The sequence below is a fragment of the Camponotus vicinus genome, unplaced genomic scaffold, assembly GCF_025532165.1.
Source record: "Camponotus vicinus isolate PSW18456_S1 unplaced genomic scaffold, iyCamVici1.0 SCAF_5, whole genome shotgun sequence".
NCBI lineage: Eukaryota > Metazoa > Arthropoda > Insecta > Hymenoptera > Formicidae > Camponotus > Camponotus vicinus.
Genome location: NW_028141977.1, coordinates 11,094,561 through 11,120,549, shown reverse-complemented (window position 1 = coordinate 11,120,549; position 25,989 = coordinate 11,094,561). Strand labels below are relative to the sequence as shown.

Sequence of the window (25,989 nt, the reverse complement as noted above, 5' to 3'; positions counted from 1 at the left end):
AATGTGCAAACATAAAATTGAAAAGCTCAAAATAAATTTTGCTGGCTAACAATTAAATTTGAATTAATTCTAAATTAAATTTAAAATAAATTAATATCCGTTATTATATCTGTGTAAAATTAAATTAATTTAACTTAATATGGCAAATTATTTAAATTTATTGAATTTGTTTATATATTATATGTGGAGGAAAATAATCGTTGAAAATAATGGAAAAAAAAGAAATTTTTGGAAATCATTTATTTTTTCGTTTCTGCTTTTTTTATTATATGAAATATAACGAAATAATTCAAATGGATAGAGAGAGAGAGAGAGAGAGGGGGAGAAGAGAATTTATAATTATACTAACTTAATAATAATAGCAAATGCATAATAAATAATAAAATAATAATCACAATCTGTATTTTTACAGGAAACCGTCCAATAGAGACTCGCTCAGACGCTCTCAAGGCAATTGTCTACGGTAAGTTTACAGCAGTTAATTTTTTTGTGCTTTGACTCATGAACCTAATTAACCAATATCAATAAAAGTGGCAAGCTTTTAAGTTTCGTGTTACGCAAACAAGAAACTCGGCTTTTAGGCATAAATTTTTTCAAAAAATTATATTTATAAGTAAATGTAAAATATTTCTGCAAAATAAATATTTTATTATTAAATCTTGTTAAATCCAATATAATAATAAGAATATAAAAGTAACAATTATACAGTAACGAACAACATAAAATAGAAATTATTTTTATGCGACGAAATCAAATTTATAGTTGTTGGATTTAATTGTTACTAAATATGGAGATTACATACATTTTTTGAAAAAATTACTTATATTTATAAGTAAATGTAAAATATTACTGCAAAATAAATATTTTATTATTAAATCTTGTTAAATCCAATATAATAATAAGAATATAAAAGTAACAATTATACAGTAACGGACAACATAAAATAGAAATTATTTTGATGCGACGAAATCAGATTTATAATTATTGGATTTAATTGTTATTAAATATGAAGATTACATTAAATTACTTACGATAAATATCGGAGATAATGGTAAGAACGATGAATTTTACAGTATAAAGATTCGTAATCGCGAGTGTAACAACAATGCATCGATGGCTGTAATAAGCCAAGTTGCAGCAATAACTGGCATCAACAGCGCCAATTAATATATCGTAACAATTCTACCTTTCAGTTGATAAACAATACCGGCGACGCGACGGGAAACTGTTGTGTTTTGCGCGGCCGTCTGGTTACTGTGTGCGAGTATATATGTGTATATTAATTCCAGAGAGCCGTAATTAATTCGTCATTGATTGAAATGTGAAATTGCGATCCAATATCAGGATCCTCTCGAAAACTCTCGAATTGTTTTACGTAGGTTTAACAGGCAATTGATAAGCTCTTTGTGTGTAACGATCTGTTTTTCAAATTAAGTTGTCGTTTTCGAGAATATGTAAATTATCAAGATATCGGGGCACATTTTTTATCTGCGAATTCCATAACAAATTTAAAGTAGATGCGACAAAAAAGGCATTGATAACTCTGATAAGTTATTAAAAGTAAGAGAAGTTTTACAAAAACTCAAACTCTAGAAATATATAAACAGGGGATAAAATTTTTTCGTGTGTAATTTCAAGATTTTATTTTAGCTTATTTTTGGAGATTAGTTAAAGATATTAAATGAGAAAAGTATCAAGAAATAAAAACGTGGGAGAAGATGAAAGGTAACGAAAAGACGAATCTGATATTTTTCTTAACGAAAAAAATCGATTTAAAATTATATCAAAGAATGTATATATAATAAAAAAAGATAATTTTTGTTATGCCTGAACTATGTTTTATATTCTAATTTGGGCGATTGTAATAGTTAAATGATCGGCTTGAACGGCTGTGCAATCTTTTCTCGTCGTATCCGATTGCGTTCCTTCGGTATTTCAAAGAGCGTTAAATCGGAAACTGCGAGAGCAGAATATGCGGCCGCTTGGAAAACCCTGCATCTAATGACTCGTAAAATTGAATGTCGTGCACGTCGGGCGGGAATAATAATTGATAATAACTACGGAATAACGAGGATGCCGCCTAGCTAACTGCCAATCATGACTCGTCCTTTCCTGGTAATTCTCGTAAATCTAGCAAGACTAAAAATGTCAATACTGAAATGTTTCAAAATCACATATAACGTTCGCCTACGAATTTTAACTTTCCACCATTCGATTTTCAAATTATTATCATTAAACGTGAATTCAGTTTTCAATTTTATGGCGTAATTTTATAATAAAGAAATATCTGTGTATAATGTAAATAAATCTATTTCAAAAATTTACTCAAATATTTTCAAGACGAATACAATTTATATACCTATCAATATTTAACTCGCAAAAATTGAGATTTCTAAATCCCCCATTCATACAGCATTATTAATAACTATTGATTTTTTATTCAGTTTTATTCTGCAACTTTTACTCGGTAACGGACGATATACGTATAAAATATTTTTACATATTTTATTGCTAGAATTCCACACATACATATATATATATATATATATATATTGGAAATAAATTTAACCGGCTAGAGTTCTCACGAAAAAGTAGTCGAATAGTGGAAGAGTTAAAGAGGCCGCGGGGGATGAAATGTATACTGTTGCAAAAGCAATGACCGGGGCTGACCTGAATCTACGGACGGCCTGATGAAAAGGGGACAATGAAAGAGCTGCGATCTACGGCACGAGAGTGAAAATAAAATAGGCCGCAGAAGACCATTCTCTCTATACATGTGCGTATACCTATGTTTTGTATCTCTATAAAGATCATAGCATCCGATCGGTATCCGATCGCGCGTCACAAATGTCAGAGAAACTGCAGTTATGGTCTTCGTTAGTATTTAAAAAATGAAGATGACTCAAAACTTTTTGCACCTCCATCTAAAAAGATACTAAGATGTCAAAATATGACTCTTTCAAAATTATTTAACTGTCTGAAATATTTTTGTGTAAAATCGATATTTATAAATATATCTTAGAAACTAGTTTCTAGTGACTCATTCTGTATATTTAATATATTATATATAATTATATATTTAATATATTACATTATTTATGTATATAATTATATATATTTTTTTTGCTCAGATTATATATTACATGGTAGAAGGAACTAAATAGGACGCGCGCTTTGCAATGTTTTAGTATTATAAATCTCGCATAAATCCTGGGAAAACAAAGCACAGTTTGTTTTTAATTTAAGCGTAGGCGAATCTCGGAGATAAAACGTAAAACAGGATAATCGCGTTAAAGATTCATATCTCCGCAGCAGATGATTATTAATATTTAATATCGTCCAGCTGCGCCTCTACCTATCCTTCTATAGCGCAGTGGTGCAACTAACGTCACCCTGTAGATATTGTGTAAAGGAGAAAAACGAAGTAAGACCAAGAAAAAGGCAAAACGAAGAAAAAAGTATTACAGACTATTTGTCGGCGTAATCGAGATCGACGTCATCAAATATAAAGGTTGAAGGATGCCACGAAATGACGAATATGTTGTAATGTGAGGGTGTACCTGAGCGTTAGTTTATACGTCACTGCTGATGCGACACGTCGGTTTCAAAGATCTGGAAGACATCTCCATCACTGCAGAGATTTCGGGAAGCCGCGATAAATTAGTTCCGTTCGAAATCGTGTCGCAATCCCTGGACACGCGAGAAACGTCAGAAAGAACAGTGCTTGTAGAGGGCTTCTGGTATAACACCCCTTCGAGAATTCTCACAAACGTGAGAGCTTTTCATGCCGCCTGATCTAACACTTGCCGTTATACGTGCTTCCGATTTTTAAGGAAAACATCGGGATCTGAATCAAAGCATAGAGCGTATTACGGCTCTCGAGTTTTTTTTGAGGAGATAAAAATGAATTAAAGTAAACCACAATTCATCAAACAAAGTATGATACAGTTAATAATAAAATATTAAAAAACTTTTTTTTTAATATTTTATTCAGCAATACACACATTCACATATTTCTTTCATAAATGCTAAAAGATTCATGCTAAAAGAAACAAGTACTAGCTCCAGGATCTATCAAGTTTTTAATCTTCTTTTAGTTTGTTTAACAATAAGTAGACTTTTCTCGTTCAGGTATGTTTACAGAAAAGTAAAAGGTCTGGCCTGCTTCTCTTGTATCGATAATAGATAATGATTCAAACGAGAAATTAATGAACTAGTTTTCGATAATCTTTTTGTTTTTACTTCAACAATCTAATCACTTTTGATAACTTGAAATGTTAAAGTTCAAATGGTTCAATAAAATATATGTATGCTAAATAAAAAAAATTCGAATAATTCAATAATACTTAAAATTTAAATTTATTTTTTATTTATTTTTTGAGATATTCTTTAAAAGATTTTATAAAATTGGATCAAAAGAAGCTATTAACATAAGACATACATAAACATAATATTCAAGGAATATATAAATATATCAAATTAAAAATATAAAAAATATCTTTTTTTAGAGTAAATATATTTATTTAAAAAATATTTTTATTAGTAATATTGATTTAAACCAATATCATTAATATAATATTTCATGTATGATTAATATATTTTTATGTATATCATTACTAACGTAATATTTTATAATACATGTATCGCTATTACTAAAAATTATTTATTTGTCGGTACTATAAAAATTTATATTATATTTATATTTGACACTTAGTAATATGTATTTATTTAATTTTGATTATTGATAATGAAAAGATAATTGATAATTAAATTTTCAACACATATTGCGATGTTTATAATAACATATGTATGCAATATCGTATAGAATTACTAGAGAAATACGATATTCTCATTTTCTCCCTGAAACATACAAACATCAATATGCATCATAAAATCATTCTTATAGTAATTATATATTTTTTCGATTGTCCCGATGTCTCGAAACTTCGTACTGCTTTGATCCAATATTCTCATCGTCGTGAAGACGAGACCCGTACCGCTTCGTTAAGCGTGCGAGTTCTGACGATCCAGTGGATGGTTGGCTGACTGTGTCCCTCCTATCTGCGGAATCGAGCCGTTTAGGTCTACATTTCGTCGGAAATTTCCACCGCCGCGTAATAGCTTTTGGTAGTTCGAACGCCTACACAGAGGTAATTTGTTTCGAGTGATGAGGAAGAGAGGAAGAGAGCGCGGAAAGAGAGAGAGAGAGGGAGAAAGAGAGCCATTCGTTCGTTTAACCATTCGTTCCTGGATGAATTTTATTGAAACTTTATGAACGATCGAAAGAAGAGCGTGTTCCAGTTTCGACAGAAAGAAAATTGGAAACTGAAACAGAATCATCAGAGAACGATAACTCGAGTATGGTGTGCTTTTCAAGCAAATCGATTATCTCTACGTACGACAATATTAAGCGTTTGAAATAATTGAAGAGATTGCAATGAAAACAATGCGCAGATGTATATATATATATATATATATATATATATATATAAAATCTATTCTCTCTTTTTGAAAATTAATTACAAAAATATCAAAGTCAATTCGAAATTTGTATACAAGGCTAGAAGAAAGAAATCTGATAAAATGATTATATCTAAAAATAATCTTCAAATTTATCAAAGAATATATAAATAAAAAAGTAAGGAGAGAGAGAGAGAGAGGAGAAAAAATTAGAATATCTTTTGCATAATATATACATCTTGTATATACATTTATATACAGGTTTCAACATCAATTAGCATTATATATATATTATATATAATGCTAATTGATGTTGAAACCTGTATATAAATGTATGTACAAGATGTATATATTATGCAAAAGATATTCTAATTTTTTCTCCTCTCTCTCTCTCCCTCTCTCTCTCTCTCTCTCCTTACTTTTTTATTTATATATTCTTTGATAAATTTGAAGATTATTTTTAGATATAATCATTTTATCAGATTTCTTTCTTCTAGCCTTGTATACAAATTTCGAATTGACTTTGATATTCTTGTAATTAATTTTCAAAAAGAGAGAATAGATTTTTTTTGACAATGATTTGGAGCTCTATTTAAATTTTAATTTTGTTCAAAATCAAATTGCTCAGTTGGATATTTTAAAAGTTTTCCTCTCTCCTTCTTTTTCTCTTTTCTCATTAAATTTCAGAAAATATTTTAAAAGATATTTCGATTGCACAATTTTTATTTCCTTCAATAGCCCTAATGCCTTTTTGCGCTTATATGGTACTTCGAAATGACTCGTTTTGATCGCCAGCGTTCAGTGACGGGATCGTTTGTCTATTTATCTAGAGGAAAAGAAAGAAAAGTAGGAAGAAAAGGAAAAGAAAGGAAAGGAGAATGAATGATAAAGAGGCCATATTTTTCGGCTCGTTGTGCCATTCGTCACGACGGAAAGGACGATTGATATGCTGAACGAGTTGTCCCCGACGACGTAGATGGATGGTGTCTAGATCCCGCGGATCGCAGGTGCTATTCACACTATTATCCAAAACTCTTCCTTTACTATCGATCTCTTTTCCATCCGCATTATTTATTCTATTTATTGCGCTGAATGTCGAGAACTAAATAACTGGAGAAAAATATTCGAGGAAATTATTAAAGACCGGAACTGAAGAACTCGTATTTTCCTTGCCATTTTCGCGTATGTTGCTTCTAGAAAATTAATTCTTATTCAAGAAAGTAAATTCGATGAATAATCCAGTAATTTTCAATATCTGCAAAAGTCTATTTACATCTTGATTCAATGTTTCCCGTAGAAATAAAAAGCAATATACTGTCGCAATATTAAATTACATCTTTTATACTATGTAAAAGATATTGAGGATGAAATGAAGATGTATGTTGCCCGTTTCGGGGAGTGATTTAAATTTCTACTTAAATATTCAAATAAATTTGCGTGTTTAAATCGACCGCATACCTCAATTTTAAGAGAAATATTATTAGATACTTCAATCTATCTTCTTGCTAACTACTATATATATATATATAACGATACATAAACTTTGTAGAATTGATCATAGTTTCGAAAATTTTTGCGATTCTTGGAGAGAATCGCGACCGAGACCGAGAGAAGAAAGAGATAACTCATGCCGTGAGTTTTCACGATGTGGATAGCAAAGTTTCCCTTCCATTTCGCTGCTCCGTACCATCCTTTGCGTTCTCCTTACCATTCGCGAATCACCGGCGAATTCTCGGTCCTACGCTGGGCTTTATGAAAATCCCGTCGAAGTTTAGTCGAACGAAATAGCGCTGCGAAAGTTGCGCGAAAATGCGACGACGGCTGGCAACATCGTACACTTTGTCTACTCGGCGGCCGGCTTGTGCCCCGTTCTTCTGCTGATGGAGAAAAACTCTTTTAAACGAGAGGAAAAGAGAGGATAGAGGGAGGCACTTTTCACTTTCCTCGAGTTTTGAGAGCTGTTTCCGCTAAAAGAGCACAACTGTTCAATGAATTATGCATGTAAATCGCAATTGGCTTTCCACGAATAACGATATGCCGCTGTACAGGAGTGAGGTATCCAAAATACTTTGCCTTATTAATTCCAATGAGAGATTCTTCAATCGATTTGGAATTTTTCATTAGGGAACTTGTCGAAGACTGCCAGCTGTTGCAGTCTTTTAATATGCATTCCTTAATTAATTGTAATTTCTTAATATTTTATATTTAATATACATTATATTTTGTTAATATATTATAATTTAATCGAAATTGTGAAGTTAGAGATGCAAAAAAATAAGACCACTTAAAATTAAATTAGCAAAATTTAATTACATTTCACAAATAATTTTAGAAAATTTTGATGATTTTTTGATCTGATCGCGATATAAAAACTTTCAAGGAACTTTTGCACGTCTTGAGAGTAATTAATCTCTATATCGGGAACATTTATTCATCATAATGGGGTTTCGGAGAGTTTTTGAGCGAACCAGAGAGAAGCACCACTAAAGTTTCGACATTTAGTAAAACTTTCACGATTGATAAATGAAAGAAACTTTCTTTATAGTTTAAAAAAAAATAATTAGAAAAATATCGCAAATTATCTGCTCTTGTTATTACGTTTCTCTAATTTGTTTTATTTACATGAAATATTTATTACCTTATAAATTATCCAAATATCTTTATCGCGTATAAATAAAAAAATAGGAGAATTGTGTTAATAATTTAAAAATTTAGAAGAATTTTTTTTTAATTGTAAACTATAAATTGTAAATTTTTAATCAACATACGCGATAAAATGTATGATGATGATATCTTGTAGGGTGTAAGTTTAGAATTAATATCTACTATATCGAGTAACACAAGCGATCTCGGTAGAAATTTACATACACGAAACATACATACATTTAATAACAGTTGGGAGAATCGGGATGTGTAGATGAGTTTTGTTTACGAGTTCACTTGTAAGAGAATACTTGAGACAAAGATCGAATTCTCCTTCTATATATGATGATACCATTAGGCACCTTCTCGATAACTCGTCTTGGTGAAATTTCCGTATGCTTGATGATCATCCCAGCATACAGGTTGCACAAAGCTGGATTATCAGAGCGAACCGATGATAACCGACGACGATAACGAACGGCCTCGACCCTCTAATGATCCATGTACATATCACTTCAACTATCTGGCATAGCGGCCAAAAGTTGATCTTGTTATCACGCTACAGGGGGTAAACTTGTACGCCTTGATGACTGCCATCTAGTCGGCTGTATAGAACAAGATAAAATGACTCCGGTCGTAATCGCTAACGGGGCGTGACTCTTTCAGACCGCGACCATAGATCCGACTTTACGGTGCCCGCTTTTAGATTTTATTAGTCCCCTCGAGACCGACTTACCTCAAGGAAAAATGAACATACTTTTGCCATAACGAAATAATGCCAACAGTAGAATCAATTTAATTATTAGATTTCTTTTTGTAGAGCGTTAATCGAAGAATTCTGTCAGAGGAGGAAAATTGTGGAAAATATAAATGCATTAATTCTTAACAATATCAGTTTACAAAAATAAGTAAGCAAGTATTAATAGTATATTTTTATTAGGAAAATTAATATGAGGCTTTAATAGAAAATATAATATATTAATTATATAATTTCAATTTTTACTTTCAGCTTCAGTCTTAAAAACATATTTCAATTATAAAACTTATGTTTCTCTCTATACATGTTTTATAGAAAATGATGAATTCAAAGAATATAAAATTTTAGCTTTAAATTTTTTTTTTTAAATATTATATTTTAAATATACCATCATACGTTACAAGTCGTGAATGATTATTGAATGGGTCGGGTTCATATATTTCACTTTTACGATATTACGTTACACAAGTCAGAAATGGAAGCTTGTCTTTACCTTTCATCATATTCCATTTAACACTATGACTTACTGAGCGATGCTGGGAAAAGTGACCATCGTCGTCTCCTTGCGAAAAAGCAAGAGGGTGTACGTGATATCCCATAGGAGAAGCCGTTCCATTGACCCGTGGGAAAAATCCATCGGAATGGAAGGACACGGCTGGCGGGGTCTAAAACTCAATTTGTCAGCGTGTCGTAGCTTTCGTTCGTAGCATCTCTCTTTCAAGAATATCGCCCTAGCCTTTTAGAATCTCACATAACGCTTGCTCCCGTAATGTAACAGTCTTCCCCCTTTTTCTCTTTCCAATCATATTATATGATTCTGTAACTCTTCAAAAAAAAGAACTATAACGAAAACTCGTGTCGATGAAAACAATAATAATATTACCGGTGAGCCTGGAAAAATTCCCCACATCGAAAGGCCCTACAGCAATCGAGGATATTTGGAAATATATATCAATGTCTTGTCTTTTTTACCTTCGCATTAAATAAAAACTCTATTTTTTTAATTCAGAACTTTAGTTTCGTATGTATGAATACATATTCATGTAACCACGGATTTAAGCGAACTCATTTATTGAATTTCATATTTTTGAATATCATTGCAATGTAGAGAATACAGTTTATTAAACTGTAATTTGAAATAGTTTTTTGTTTTTAATCAAATTAAAATAAAATATAAATATAAAACATAAAAATTAATTAAAATAAAATATAAATATAAGATATAAAAATTAATTAAAATAAAATATAAATATAAGATATAAAAATTAATTAAAATAAAATATAAAAATTAATCAAAATAAAATATAAAAATAAAATTAAAATGTACCACAAACTTTTGAGAAAATTTGTTTTCTAAGAATTCGAGAACATGTTGAAAATATTGTTCCTCTTCGCAGAGAATTTATCAAACGTTCGATCGTTTACTCAATCTTTAATCGAATCGCTTGACATAACGTAACAACGATAAACGAGGGGAAACGCGAGATCAATAAAACGAGAGCGCGCTAAATCGCGAAGCGGAGATCCTATGACGAAGGAATTGGGTTACTCAAGAAGTAGATGCTAAAAAATTCCTAGAGGGAGAAAGGACGGTGTCGGTGGAGATGCCATGTATGTGAACGCCAGAAAGAGGACGAAGGTAGAAAGTCATTATCGTGACAAAGGAGATCAGAGTAATCGAGCCTGGTTCGAGAAGCCTATCAGTAAGCTTCAGCCGCGGCTAAAGAGGCTGTGCCAACGATTTAAGTATGGCACCCACGAGAGAGGGAGGGGGGGCAGGGAGGGAGGGAGGGAGAGGAAGGGATTCGGCTCGGTAAAAGGGTGGAAAAGTGGCTGAAAGCCCGACTATTCGGTAGAGAGAAAGAGAAAATTGGCAGTCTTTGTGCGATAATACGTAAACCAAACGGTTTAACTTTGAAATCGAACACTTCCGAGAGACTCGCTCTCTCTCTCTCTCGCTTCTGTGTATCTTTTTTCCCGAAACATCCGATAAACGCAATACCGACTCGAAGCCGGATGCACGAGACAGATGAAACGCAAACGGTGTTCGCAACGGAAAAATATTGGAAGAAATATTGTGAACAAAAGGAAAGATCGTTGGGAGTTAAACTTTCGCTCGAGCGACGCTCCGAGGTGAGATTTTCGCGAAAGCGGAGAATTATAGTCTCTCGAGAGGACGAGAGAAACGGGTATAGAATTACAACTCCTATGTATTTTCACTTTTTTTTTAATACTTCCGTCGTCCTACTTTGCCATTTTTCGACTAGGTATGCAATAAAAGTTTTCAGACTTAACTCTTATTTTTTTTATCCTGTTTTTTTTTTCACACTAATCTCCATTCCACTATGAAGCTTGTATGCGCGTTTCACGATCGTTCGTGATTAGTTAAATTTTTAATTAATTAAGACTTAAATATTGATTTTGTTAAAAATACTGTTTTTATTAAAAATACGGTTTTTATTAAAAATACGGTTTTTATTAAAAATACTGTTTATAAAATTATTAATTAAATAATGCTTCTTCTCATCGATATTCGCTGATATTTATTTGTAATCGTTCGTATTGGTTCGCTTGATCTGGACTCGATTTCACAAGTAATTAATTTCCTCGTTCGTTTCCTTTATCTCTCTTCACCGGCTCGTTATTCTCTTTGCCATTCCAGTCTTTTGACTCGCGCCAGATCAAACGCGCGGAATCCCAAAATGAAGTTTGTCGAACGATCGGGAGTTCACATTGATAGGCAGTCGGTTCGATTGTAAAATGCTAGACTTTTCGTTTTTGCTGCAATTCGACAGGGACACGATAAAAGGGATTTCTCATCCAAGAGATATATTCATATAGAAAGAAAATGACTTCGCTTGCTCGCTTCTGAAAAAAATGGAGAAAAGAGGCGAAATTAATAGATAAAAAAAATACGTTGTAAATATAAATTGTTATTTATCTTCAATTTATCGTTATGACATTTAGTCTCATTTTTTATATTTCAAGCTTTTATTTTTAATAATTTAAATTCTCAATCGGATATAGCTCTCTATAGGATTGTATAAAAAATAAAAGTAATCCGGTGATATTAAAATATAGATGTTGCGCTTAGAATGTCGCATAAAATTGCGATCTCTCAAAACTCCAATGTTGGATAGGTAATCTTCGGCGAATATAAAATTTGATTGCACATAATATACCATGTTATCACGTGCAACGGTCCGATGATGGAAATCCCTTTTCGCGGATACTAAGGAAGCTTCTTTGAGCTTTCTAACTTTTGTTTGTCGACGAGGAACACGGAAACTTCATCGCCTCATTGTCTCTAGTTTCTATCCCGTTTTCCATTCCGTGATAACCGTCGAACATGGCGCGTGTTGCGGACACGTGATACACGCGATGCCGGCTTCTGAGTTTAGTTAATCGACTGTCATGCGTACACATTGCGTTGGTTTCATGATAACGTGATTTTATCGAATACAATTTTCTCGATATTACGAGAAGAATTAAGTATCTTACAAAATGATACCAAAGTTGTGACAAAGTATAATCGATAATATTCATCATTTGACAAATTTGCTAAACATATTTATGAAAATTAGCATGTTAATCATAATTCTACATGTTTGTACGAAAACTCTTAATATACTAATTTCCGCGATTTTAATTAATTGTTCAGTGGTTATTAAAATTTATACATTATTAAAATTATACGTTTAATGATATGCAATTTTTGATACATGTACAAACATACTCGTTATTTAATTTGGAGAGAGATTATTTATCTCGATATATTTACATTAAAACACGTTACTAGAGCCAATTAATAATTTAAAAAGAAATTGCCAATATTTTGTATTTAATGCATTAAACATATTTTCTTATTTGTTTTCTTTTCTTATTTAATTTTCCCGAGTCAAAGTTTTTTTTATAAATATTTAGATTTTTACAAATTACTTGAATATGCCATCTTAAATATAACAAGTAAATAAAGATGCTGTATTACTGTAAGATATATTGAAAAATTAGATTGCCCTTATTGTAAAATCAATAGATCATCAATTTTTTGCAAGAGTGTATTTTATAAGAGCGTATGAGAAAATTGAATTAAAATAATAAAAAGAAAGTTGTAAAGATATTAAATAAAAAACCACTAAGGCGGGAATCTTTTCGTGAGAACGCAATTATATTAACACATCTTCACAAAAATATTCCTGCATCAGTAATCTTTTTAGCGTTTTTTACTCACTTTATTTTTTACTTAAAAAAATTGAGTCATCAGGGCAGCATCAGAATTCCTGATAACCGCAGTTGCGATATCCTGCGATAACAGGGTGGAGTTTAATCATTGATCATCTCCAGTTACTCATCACATGCTGTGTTGATCAGTAATATCCTTACTGATGACCGATCTTACCGTCTCTTTAGTTCCCTTATGTAGTATCGTTGAGTGATTTCTTCTTACGAGTTTAGCTTAACTTTCGACGACATCTAGCGATGAATGGATCAAATACTGCCATAGCACAATCTATATCGCATACTTTATAAACGTGTTTGTGAAAAGTATGTGTGTGTGTGATATATATTTTGTACGCACGTGCTCGCGATTAAGACACGACTAGATAGGTTTTGCAATGTTCGATCCGCTCTCGTAAATATTTCATGAGCTCCTCCGATATGCTGACTACGCTGAATCATTGCATTTTTAGTGAAATATTTTGACAAAGAACGACGAAAAGATGATATCTCTAACGTACATACATATCGATCTTTTTCAATCGTAAATGTTTTACAAACAGTAATAGTATAACATTTCGTCTTTTTCTCAACTTTTTAGGCTTGCTAAAAATAAAGATTTTGTTAAAAATATATATCTTCTTTTGTAAATAAAAATATAAAAATATTATATTTAATATTAAAAATAAATATTAAAATAAATATCAAAAAATACAAATTTTTTTTTTCTTCTGAATCTCCGTGCCACAATCGGTCAGCATCAAATCGTTCGCCTGTTAACCAAAAGAATCAGCTGTTATCTTTACCCGCGGATATAAATATTGTCTTGTAGGCACTTGCAATTCAATTGTTGGTTTTTCTTGAAGAACAGTGCTATTGTACGATTCATAACTGTGTGGTACAAAAGAATACGCCCCCGGGTGGGCTCGAACCACCAACCTTTCGGTTAACAGCCGAACGCGCTAGCCGATTGCGCCACGGAGGCTGACGGCTTTTCGTCTCTTACGTATCTCCAAAATATGCAGTGCGCTTGGAAATATTAATTATACCTAACCTAATTATATAGAGAAATATTATGAAATATAATGAAAATATTTATCGTGATAATATATCTTAAAATAAAATAAAAATAAAATAAAATTCTCGCAACAAACATAAATTAGAAATATGAAGTAATTTTTTTCCTTAGCTATAAATACTGTATTAGAAATTTCGTTAGTCTCTCGAATTCCTGAAAAAAAATAAAAATAATTATACATTTTTATCCGTTTACTAATCCTTATATTAAGTGGATCACGAATTATGGCTTATAATTGTTCTAAATAAAAAAAAGGAAAATAATAAGTAGGAAAATAAATATCGCTTGTTTTATAGATTAGATAGAACATCGTGAATATATCGCTCAATTTGATTATTCGTATAAGAACAAACTATATGTCTCAAACTATTCGCCATTGATCGTATGTCGGTCCGCAATGAGAGACAAAAAAGCAAATTCATCTCTTCTGCTTTTTCTCATCGTCGGATGACGTTCTCTTTCTTTTTTTTTCTCATTGTCTGCGACAATAGAAGTATGTAAAATTGGCATGTAATCGTCCAAGCGAATATCCTGCGAAAATAAATCCGATAAACAGGTCGACCTGTGGTGATGTTGAAAAGCGCGAAATTGGAAAATCATATATAACATTTATTCCTATCATTATATCAAAGTTTGTATTGAACGTTAAAATCAATGTACTTTCAATGAATTTCAATTTCAATATTTTAGACACTCGAAACAAATCCCTACGTTTATTTGTGACAATGGAAATGCGATAAATTGCGTAAAATTCATTTTTGTGCACTATAGGATATTTGAAGAAATAATTATGTCCTTATATTTTTTTAAAAGAATTTTTTTTACTAGAATGTCATTACGTTTGTTAAATATATCTATTATTAAATAATTTGTATATTATCGCAAATTCTTTTAAATACATTGAAAGAATTGTATTGTTCTTTTATTTAATAAAAAAATATAATTGTCTTTCATATATAAAATTTTACCGACAAGGAAAGATTGTTACTCTAAGCTTGTCAAGACAAGATACTTTGTACAATGCATACGTAATCGACCGATATTTTTCCATGCTGCGAAACTCTCATAGATCTAAATATACAGTATTTACATCCAGTAAAAATTGCGGTCGATAACGGCGGCCTCAATCTCGTCGTTTACGTTGAGATTCACGGTGACATTAAAATGCAACGAATGCAAACATTCGCGAAGCTGTGTCGAGAGAACCGGATGAAATAATATTCATGAAAATATTTTTGTCCGTGTATTCTTGCGTGATCCAAATAATGAAAGTATTTAAGAATGCAAAAATATGAGACTGACATGGGAATATTTGACTAATAAAAATAAAGACATATTTTTAGAGAAGAACTTTACATTCTAGTTGCATCACTGATCTAATCGCTCCAATTACACACATTATTTTTATGTGATTGTTATATCTTTTATTAATTTTTTTTACATTATAGTTTATTGATAAAAATCAAGAAAATAGCTATATCTCTTCAGGAATGTGAATATACACATAAGAGAGAATATGAAAATTATCACAGAATAATTATCATAAATTAAGTAATAGATTTCCAGCTAAAAGATTTCATTAAAACTTGTTATTTTCATACAAATTATATTTGTATATGCAAAGAGAGAGAGAGAGAGATATTTGAGTGCATAATTATAATGAAAAATATTTTAGATACTTTTGAATACACTATTTACATACTTAATATTTAAGTCTATCATTAACATGACCGCACATTATTTAAGTATAAGTACATACAATGGGCTCTTGAGCTTCCCGTCAATTTACGCTGTTGGCACTGGCTTATATCACGAGCCGTTTACGATCATTTATCGACGCTGACGTCGACATGGAAGTTAAGGCACTTAGGGCAAATCGTGATCTACGAGCGAGCCGTGAGGGGCACGGCTTCGAGGGAGCGGCTCAACTCACCTCAAGACACCTCGAGGTAGTCTCGTTCGAGAGACGCTGTCACTAATTAAGAAATACTTGCCTTCATGCTTACCTTAACAGCTTAGGTTAACGCGTGATTCTCACTCATACTCCTACATTCTGTACAAGGTCGCCTAGTGGCAGCGTTTATCTACTTATAGTTACCTTCGAAGAAAATTAGACACGAAGCAGTTTGCGTTTTCAGCGTCTTATAACGAGAGAACTAGCTCATTTTATGAAAAAAAAATATCGAAAATAAGCTTGTTGAAAAAATTTATAGTATTAATCAATTAAAAAATTACAATTTTATAATGATAAAATTATGATTTGTTTATTATAAATTTCATCTTTTTAATATACTATCAAATATTTGTTTTACATATAGATTAATGTTGTTTTTATATATTGATAATCTTAATATAATGTTACAATATCAAAATGACACGACTTGTGATTCTAATGGAACTAACATCATAAACTTGCTGCTATCATCATAACATACAAATTATATGGTTGTGAATTAGCGAGCATCATGAAAGTTTTATTGATATTCGAGCGGGATTTCGTTTTGTTAATACAGCATTTTTCGATTGAATTTCTCTCTGCACGACTTATAAATGCCATTCGAATCGTATTTGAATCTAGGTTGAACTCTGAATTAAAATCTAAAAGTTAAATGTAAGATGGCTGATCAAATTTACCGAGCAATAGTCTTTTTCTATATGCGCATCAAATACATTTTCAAGAGAGCACGAGTATATGAAAATTGGATTAAATTACTGTTGATGCACACAATCCAAATTGCCTTGGAAATCATTATAAGATTCAAACAATCGTAATCCCTTTTCCTTATAAAATTCAAGTTAATTCGTTAAATCGAATTAAATAAGCTAATACCTTCTTGCATGTGTACGAATAATGATTAAAAAAACATTAACACAGTTTATGAATTATAGAATTATTTTAAATAATATTTAACAGTTAAAATAAATAAATAAAAATAAAATAAATAATTTAAGTAATATTAATTATAACAGTTTATGAATTATTATTTTAAATAATAATAATATTATTACTTTAAATAATAATTTAATTTTAATTAATTAATGCAATCGTTATACTTTGTTATGTACATTATTATTTTTTATGATAAAATTATAAATAATGAAAGAGGAAAAAATTATTTTAATAATTCACAAGATTATTTTCACATCAAGTACTCAAGTTACTCCGATTATTTCGCTTACTGTATGTTATCCTTGCTTACCGGAAGCATTTGAAATCACACTGCGTAATCAAAATTGTGTCATCGTGTCGAAAGCCGTTGGTATACGGTGACGTTTAATTGGACGATATTTGCCGAACGCATGTAATCACCTGTTGCACGTAGGATGCGCCAGTTAATGCCGACGCGCTAAAATAAATTTCCGTCGGATATTCCTAAGCGGATCGCGCGATATTCACAGGATGCGCAAGGGATGTTTCTATATAATTAGAGCTTTCATTCTCCCTTCATTGTGGACTTTACAAATAGCGGAGTTAACATTTAAGTATTGAGGTGGACTTGGAGCACAGACAGCTCTTGTTTAAATTTTCTAATATTTATCTAATATATATTATAAATTCTCACACAAGAGATATTTCATATGCAAATTATTCGCGAGATGAGGAAGATGCAATAAGGAATTATTTTAGCACATCGGAATTTTTCAGTAAAATCGATAAATTAACTTAACATTATATTCGAAATATTATAGAAGTCATAAATGCGACAGAAAATTTTTAATTTTTGTCTTTAATTTGAAATTCGGTCAGTTAATCATTAAATCTCTCCATTAACCCATCTTATTGGGTCACAGAGATATGCGTGTGCATGCGCGGGGGTCCTTCGAATTCTAGAACACAACGGAATGACAAAGGGAAGCCTTAGAATACGTCGGTGTCGATGAGGGTCGACATATTGGGATTTTCAATTGAACAGTTGGACGTCGTGGTATGCGATGCGGGTTGAAAGTAGAGGAATGAAGTGATCTCCGCGGAATTGATGGCCTTATGTTTCCTACATGACTTATTATAAAAAGTAATAAATGTTTTAATCCTTCCTTATATTCATTCTCATAAATCTCATATTTGTAATCTCATATTAAGATATAATATATCTTAATTATTAATTATGGAAGTAAATAAAATAAATAAATTATGATGAACTTTTCTGGAAAATAAATATAAATAATTATCTATAATTATATAAATTTATTTTCTAAAAAGCATTATATAATTAATTATAATATTTTGTATTTTGGATCAATTCTTTTCTCTCTATTCATTTGATTAAAAAATTATCTACTTCAATATTAAAGCAAGTAAATTACAATCAATATACAAAGAAAAGAAATTTGTAAAAGAAAAAAGGAAAGGCATATATTTCTTTTCTTATTAAAATACACAATATATAATATAATTTAAAATGAAGTTAAAGTAAAGTTTTTATATTACAAGTTTTTTATATTTCATATTTTCACAATTGTGAACAAATACATTCGTTATCATACATCTCAGCTTTACAAAAATATCGATATCGCGTGTGTAGCAAGCGTTAAAATAACAATAGCGAAAAAAGAATTCCATTCTCGTCGAAGAAACTGGATCTAATGTAGGGGTGCAGGAGATTTAAGAGATATTTTTCTTTTATATTTTTTTTTAAACAATGTATAATCAAAAATTTAATTATTTTAATTATAATAATTTATTATATTTTATTTATTATATATATCATTATTCTCATATATTATAATAAAATAATATTTGTATTATATAGAAAATATATAATATAAAGAGAGAAATACATTCCTCGAATCTCATTTTAGAAGCTTCTTTAATGGAGTTGGAATGGTTTTTCCCCCTTAGCCTTAGTACTTTTTTTCACGCAATACCGATATTTCAACGAAAGCAGGCTGGCATGTATTACGTATTTCTCCGGCAATCGTTGAAAATAATCCGATCGATCACGAGAGCGGCATTTAATTATTATTAAAGGGATTGTCGGGTTCTGCTTTGAGTTGTCGGATTATCGCGCGTACTGAAGTCGCTCGTCCAAATTAGTCTCGTGCCTTGATTTCGTGCAATCATTCGTGGCCGAGAATCGAGCTGCACGAACTACCGATTAGGACGCTTGTGTATGCGCAATTGCATCGGCCGCGAAACGAACGCCTGCACACGGAATGCAACGACCTATCGATCGAATGCGAGTCGCTTCGAGTCTCGCGGTTGGCCACGACCAGAAGCGAAGCGACCAATTTCGTGGCACGAATTATCTCGGTAGGAATTTTATAATGCATATACATGTTATTAATATCGCGATATATGATTAAGTCAGTTCGTTGATCGATTCGACGGTTCGGCGATCGCAAATAAATTTTTAATAAGAAAGCCCAAAGCTCTAGATCTAAGACGCGGTCATTTTACGGCTTACTTTGGCAGTAAAAAATACATTGAAACAAAAATATTCATAATTATTAACTAAGAAGTCAAGATGTTAGAAAAGGAATTTATAAAGTCATAAGGAGAGAAGAATTTTTTTCACAATTTTTTAAATGTTTATGTAAAATTTTGTAAATTTGAAAATTTATTTATAGAAACAACAAATAAAGAACGAAAAGATACTAATATAAAAGTAAGTAAATTTAAATAGGATATAGGCTAATGAGAGACAAGCGCAGTAATTAAGGCGCAAACTAATTATTTTTTTGAAAATGATTCTTTAATTATCAAACGTTTCGATTCTTCTTTTGGGTCATTTTCAACTTTGAATGATTTTTTTGAATATACTATATATAAAGTTCGAAGACATTTTTTTTTCAAAAATCATTGAAAGTCAAGTCACAAGATATATATATATATATTTTCATTTTTTTCACTGAAAATGGTTCAAAAAAAGGACTGAAACGTCCAGTAATGAAAGAATAATTTTCAAAAAAACAGTTTGCGCCTCAGTTACTACGCTTGGCTCTCATTAGCCTATATTTTATTTATTGAATTTGTTTATAGAAATAATATACAACAAAATTATATATAGAAAATATATAAAATTTTATTGTATATATAGCGAATGATAAATTAAAAATTTTGTTTGATACACCTTTTATAAAAGCTCAGAAACGATTTACTTAAGCTTGATTTTGAAATGTTTTAAATCCATCTTTACAAAAATTGCACGTTGCACGATGGCCCTGAGGCGAAGAATTGAAACATATTGTAGACGTATTCTCGGCTGAGATCCTAGATTCTTTTCTTTATTCTCTTTCCCTTCCGTTTTCATTCCGCTTACATGCGGCTGTCGAGTATCAAAGCTAGTAAAAGTACCGAACTTCTGTTTGCGTGAGAGAAACTACAACTCTAAATGACGTGCGACGTAAGCACCATCATGGTTGAAACTTCAAGTTGTCAGCTTCCGGCATTTTATCGTTTTTCCTTATATGGTTCTCTCATCTGGCGATTTAGATTCATTCAACACTCTAGGCGTAACTTCCTTTTAGAATAATTCAAAAAAGAATTCCTTTGATCTCTCTTTTTTCTCGAAAGATTCTTTTAAGATAAAGAGAATACTTTCTTCATACTTCGCATCTTTCTATCGATAAAATGCGCGCATATATTGTGCCAGCGATAATCTTCACATTTTTGTTCTTCCTTTAATACTTTGCTAAAAAAAATTTCTAACAATACTTTCTAACAATGGTTGAAAAATACATCAAGTTATTTATGCATTTTACGCACTTTATATGCATGATATCGATTATATCGAAAGTTACATGTTTACTTAGATTTAAAATCTTATATATCGTACTCGAAGAAGCAAAGTCAGACCTGCGTTTCTTCGTTATTCAATCCTTCTAACTAACATACCCTTGCTAGATGAATGCATATCGCAACGCGCCGTCGAGAATCGCCAGATCGTCGCAAATGCAGAGCAAATCTTCTGACGTGGCAGCCGGCAGTTTCGAGTGCCACAGATTCCCCTGCATTGTTGCTCTGCGTCTGTCAAGATTGCACTCGCAGGCAAATCTGAAGTTCGAGGAAAACTATTTGCTCTCTCTTTGCATCACGATTCACGACCAATATGTTGCATGCAAAATTATTATACATTTATCAATATCGAGATATCTATTATTAGACCGAGAATTCCTAAGCAAATAATTCACAAAATAATTCATAAAGATCTCTGAGAAGATTTTGTTGCAATTAAATATTTTTTATAAATACATAAATGTAATTAGAAATTAATAAAAAATAGTTTAATGTGTCTCTGTATGTGTGTATTTATTTACACATTTATGAAATTTTTTCAGGAATTTTAAGAAAATATCACTTAACATATTGATGAAGAAATAAGCTTAGAAGTTCAGAAAACTCTAATCTATCAAGAGTTTTATTTTATGACCAGAATAAATAAAAAAAGAGTTTTTAGGAATTGAAATCATCGATCTTTATAAATACATAAATGTAATTAGAAATTAATAAAAAATAATTTAATGTGTCGTGTATCTGTATGTGTGTATTTATTTACACAAATTTATGAAATTTTTTCAGGAATTTTAAGAAAATATCACTTAACATATTCATGAAAAAATAAGCTTAGAAGTTCAGAAAACTCTAATCTATCAAGAGTTTTATTTTATGACCAGAATAAATAAAAAGAGTTTTTGAAATCATCGATCTTTCATCAATCATCAAGACTTTCATTTAATTTAATGAGTGAAATTTATACTATAAAACTGTACAACATATAAAATTGTATCTGTTGATTGCAATATTACAAATCTAATTGCGTTCGGCAACTTTCTTTCTCTTAACAATAAATTTTTCGAAGTGATGTGACACTCGTTTTATTAAAATGAAATATGCTATTTCCCATGTCACATGTCACGATGTTAGAGAGAATCCCGTTGGTAATTCGAGATATCATCAGTCATCGCGCGTGGATACGCTCCATGATTACAAGGGTGTCCCCTTTGTAATCATGGACACCAAGGACACTTCTTTTTCCGAGGAGACAGCACTCCCGTAACCTAATTTAACGGAGGACACAAAAGAGCGGTTCGACGATATCGAGCCGTGAGATGCGACCTACTTGGAAGACGACCTCTCTCCCGCCTTATCTTTTTCTCCACCCTCTCGTCCTCCCACGACTTACCTATCTATCCACCCTATGCCGCCTGTTCCTTCACCTCTCGGCCCTTTTACAGCCCCGATCGAGCGATTACGAACGTCCGCGCGTTGTTTCTATATCCCCGGTAATGCGCTTTTTCCGTTTTCGCACCGTCTCATCTTGATTTTATTAACCCTCAATCGTCGCAGTCCGTCTTCATTAGTCGTCGAACCAGCTAATGTTTTTTCGAAAGAAATGTTTAAGACGTTGGAATTGAAAAGCCGGATCTCTTACGGTAAGATTTCGCTTCTTTTCTCCCTGCAATTCTCTTTCTACAAACGTAGAAACATACGATCTATTGCTGTGTAACAGCTGTGGGATATAAAATTATAGTGTGCAAAATTTATAAAATAATCTTTATAAAATTTATTCTTAGTCGGAGTCAATTTGTGCAGATTAATTAGTTGCGTGCATCATTAGGACATTGTTATTTTTTTATTACATTAAAGTTCCTAAATTATAAATATTAGTTTTATTTCGGAGTTATATTTTACTTTGTTAAATTTATTTTTAAACAAGGGACATTTTATATTTGCATTTTTATCACATATCAACATGATCTTCATACATTATATTCAAAGTGGGTGTGGTCACTATAACTTTATGAATTAACAATAAGAGTTAACAAACAAGATTTTATTTTATATTAAATTCATTCAATGAAAGAGAAAAACAAATTAAAATTTATATTTCAAACTTTTAAAATTTTTTTATTTTATTACAGTGTGTTTTATCACATGAGACAGGATTCTCTCAAGTCGTAACATTTCTCCTTTTCAAAATATATAAATTGCAAACACAAACGCACATATTGTGCCGATAAAAAGAATAGTAGAAAATCGAAAATCTCTCGTTCGTTTCGCGCAACATTTTCGTCACCGACTTCTTTTATCGATACACGATTGTTTTATCGCTGTCGTTGCGGTTGAATAAGTTTCTACATCGTTGAACGCATACATATATTGTTGATACATTGACGTGCATCGAACGATGCATTGTGCGTGTTAGGCGAACGTGCGTCTTTTGAATACGTTCCCGTTATTATAGCTGCACTGCAATATATAACGATCGTTGTGTTACACTCCGTAAACATCAATACACGCTAGAATTTCCGTGCAATTCTAGAAGAAAATAGTATCGCTACCAAGTGAAAATCATATGATTGCCACTCTTTTATGCGAGATATGAAATTTTAAAGAAAAAGGAAATAAAAGAATATATTTTGAAATCACATACAATTTCTAGATCATATTTATATTATACTATTATACTATTATACTATTATATTATATACTAAATCATATATATACATATTTATTGTTATACAATTCATTTTAATATATTATATCATAATATTTTAATTTATTAAATTTATTAAATTTATTATATTATATATTATAATGTATCCAGCATTTATTTTATGATGCATATTTTTTGCACATGTATATATGAATAATTATTTCTTATTCTTTTTCCTCCCTATTCTTTACATCCCCGAGGCATGAAATAGCGACTTATCATCTTCGTATTTCTTATATACGTATTATACGGACAATAAAGTCAGCATTGAATTCTCCGTATATAGACATCAAAGGCCAATGAAAGTTTCAACGTGCGCGAAGACGAGCGGATCGAAAGATATGCGTCGCGCACGGTTCGGGATTTCATTTTCCATGAGCCGAAGTGCAGTCGAATTGATTTTACGAGTGATACCGATTGCACGGAGATAGGAGCTATGCTGCATGCCAAGATTCCCACAGAATCTCCTACGTCTTTTACCATCGTGTCCGTTGACGCGCGCGCGCGTCTCGAATCTCCGGACCGATATTCGATTATCTACGAGAATAAGAGACCCTTTATGTGCCTATATCGCGAGATCCGCTTATCAGCCCTTTTGTATTTGCAGCATCGGGATTGTTAGTCAAATCGCACGATTGCATAATAATCGTCTTCGCCGATAATGGAATTTGCAATAATCTATCGTTTGATCAAGCCCAGATTTCCAGCGGAATCGTATTTCAAATTAATGAATTTCTATCGAGATTTTACACGAGAAAATAAAAATTCAAATAGCTAGAGATCGAGTAAGTGAGAAAAGAGGAAAAGTGACTTGGAAGAACAATTATAAGCATTGTATTATTGAAGATATAAAATATACCCACAAATCATTGTGTACCACCTGTTGCATTAAACTTTTTGTCTAAACATAAATGCTATTAATCGAATGTAGTAAAATATTTGACTTTAAAGTTAATAACGCGTTATATATATTGAATTTAATCCTTTCATGTTATGTGTACAAATTGTGTAAAAATTTGATGTATATGGAAGTGAATAGATATACATGTGCGCGTATTTTACACTTGAAAATATTTTATTTATCCTCATGTAAAAATAATTTATTTAAATGCTCCTCAATATTCTGTTGAAGATTTTCTTTTCCCTTGTCAAATTCCCTTTTCTTATTTATATATAATCTAATCTCATGATTTCTCTATTTTATATTAAACGTAATATGTAAAATTTGTCTTGTTGATATATTTTTAGGCTTTTCCACTTTAATGAGGCTCGCAAGTATTTGTCCGTTTCTCTCACTCTTCTTGGAATTTCTGGAATGCCGTGAGGCATTTCTGGGATTGTTCGATGAGAAGTAAGACGTATCTAGTAGACGGCATAGCTTAGGAATTTCCGCCTTCCGGCGACCACGACAAGTTCGTTGATCTAATGTGTTACACATTACGTACCATATTAAACAGATTGGAGGACCACAAAGACGCGATTAATTAATACAGTTTAACTCTGTGAAACATATGCTCTTCCTAAGTTAAATGTTAGTTTAGTAAAAAGTACAAATGAGAAGAAATTTAGAAATATGGCTCTCTTGTAATGACCCACCTCTCTTTTTCTTTCAAAAGTTTTAAATAAAGAATAATCCGGTTATAATTACTATATCTTTTATCATAATTGAGGTATCGGTTGAATTATTTAATATACACGGTTCATTAGCTGTTGGAGAGGAATATCAGATCGAAACTTTCGGAAAATATCTTTCACCATGTTGGCGGAAGTTCTTGGGATGATACAATATTAAAGACGTCTCGCGAGACATGGCGAATGCCAGGAATTTCACAAGCATCCGTTTTCCCACTGGAATGTTAGTAATTATCTACATAAACAATATCTTCGTAATTTAAATATGAAATTTTATTATTTAATGTATATCATTTTCCTATCTTTTTAAAGACATCAAGTTCCATAGATAATATAAATTTATGTATATCTTAAGTTCTCTCTCTATCTCTCTTTCTCTCTAGAAAAATAGAATATTGAATTATAAGTATATATATTATATTTTATTACTTGTAATTATCTCAATATGATTTTTTTTAAATTATTATTTGCAGAATTATTTTTTAGATTATTTGTTTATTATTTTCCTTTAACGATTTTCATACAATTTATTTATTTTTTATAACAAACATCAGCTATTTCCATCGCGTTAAATTTAAGTGAAAACTTGTCAAATAATAGTTGACAAAGCTATCATAACTGTCGAAGATATTATATTTTCATCTCTAATATCGCAACTTTTTTAAAAGTTTAATCAAAATTTTATTAAAAAAATAAGTGAGGGGAGTATAATCTGGATAATCATGTTGTTTAGTTTCATTGTCAGACAAATTTAATATCGGTCG

General features: G+C 31.3%; 1 protein-coding gene and 1 non-coding gene across 12 annotated transcripts in view; one reads left to right on the top strand and one right to left on the bottom strand.

Moving 5' to 3' along the window:
- The window catches only part of Nachra3 (nicotinic acetylcholine receptor alpha3 subunit), a 73,930-nt gene that overhangs the window by 24,560 nt on the left and 23,381 nt on the right, over positions 1-25,989 (top strand). For 10 of the 11 annotated variants that reach the window (XR_014439160.1, XR_014439161.1, XM_083101046.1 and 7 more), the window contains one exon: positions 413-463. The gene's annotated coding sequence lies outside the window, so the exon portion shown is untranslated. Of the gene's footprint in view, positions 1-412; positions 464-2,653; positions 2,777-25,989 lie in introns of all 11 variants that reach the window. The other variant, XM_083101043.1, reaches the window with a different exon arrangement.
- Positions 13,990-14,063, bottom strand: Trnan-guu (transfer RNA asparagine (anticodon GUU)). Its single transcript has one exon. It is a non-coding gene; the product is annotated as a tRNA-Asn (tRNA).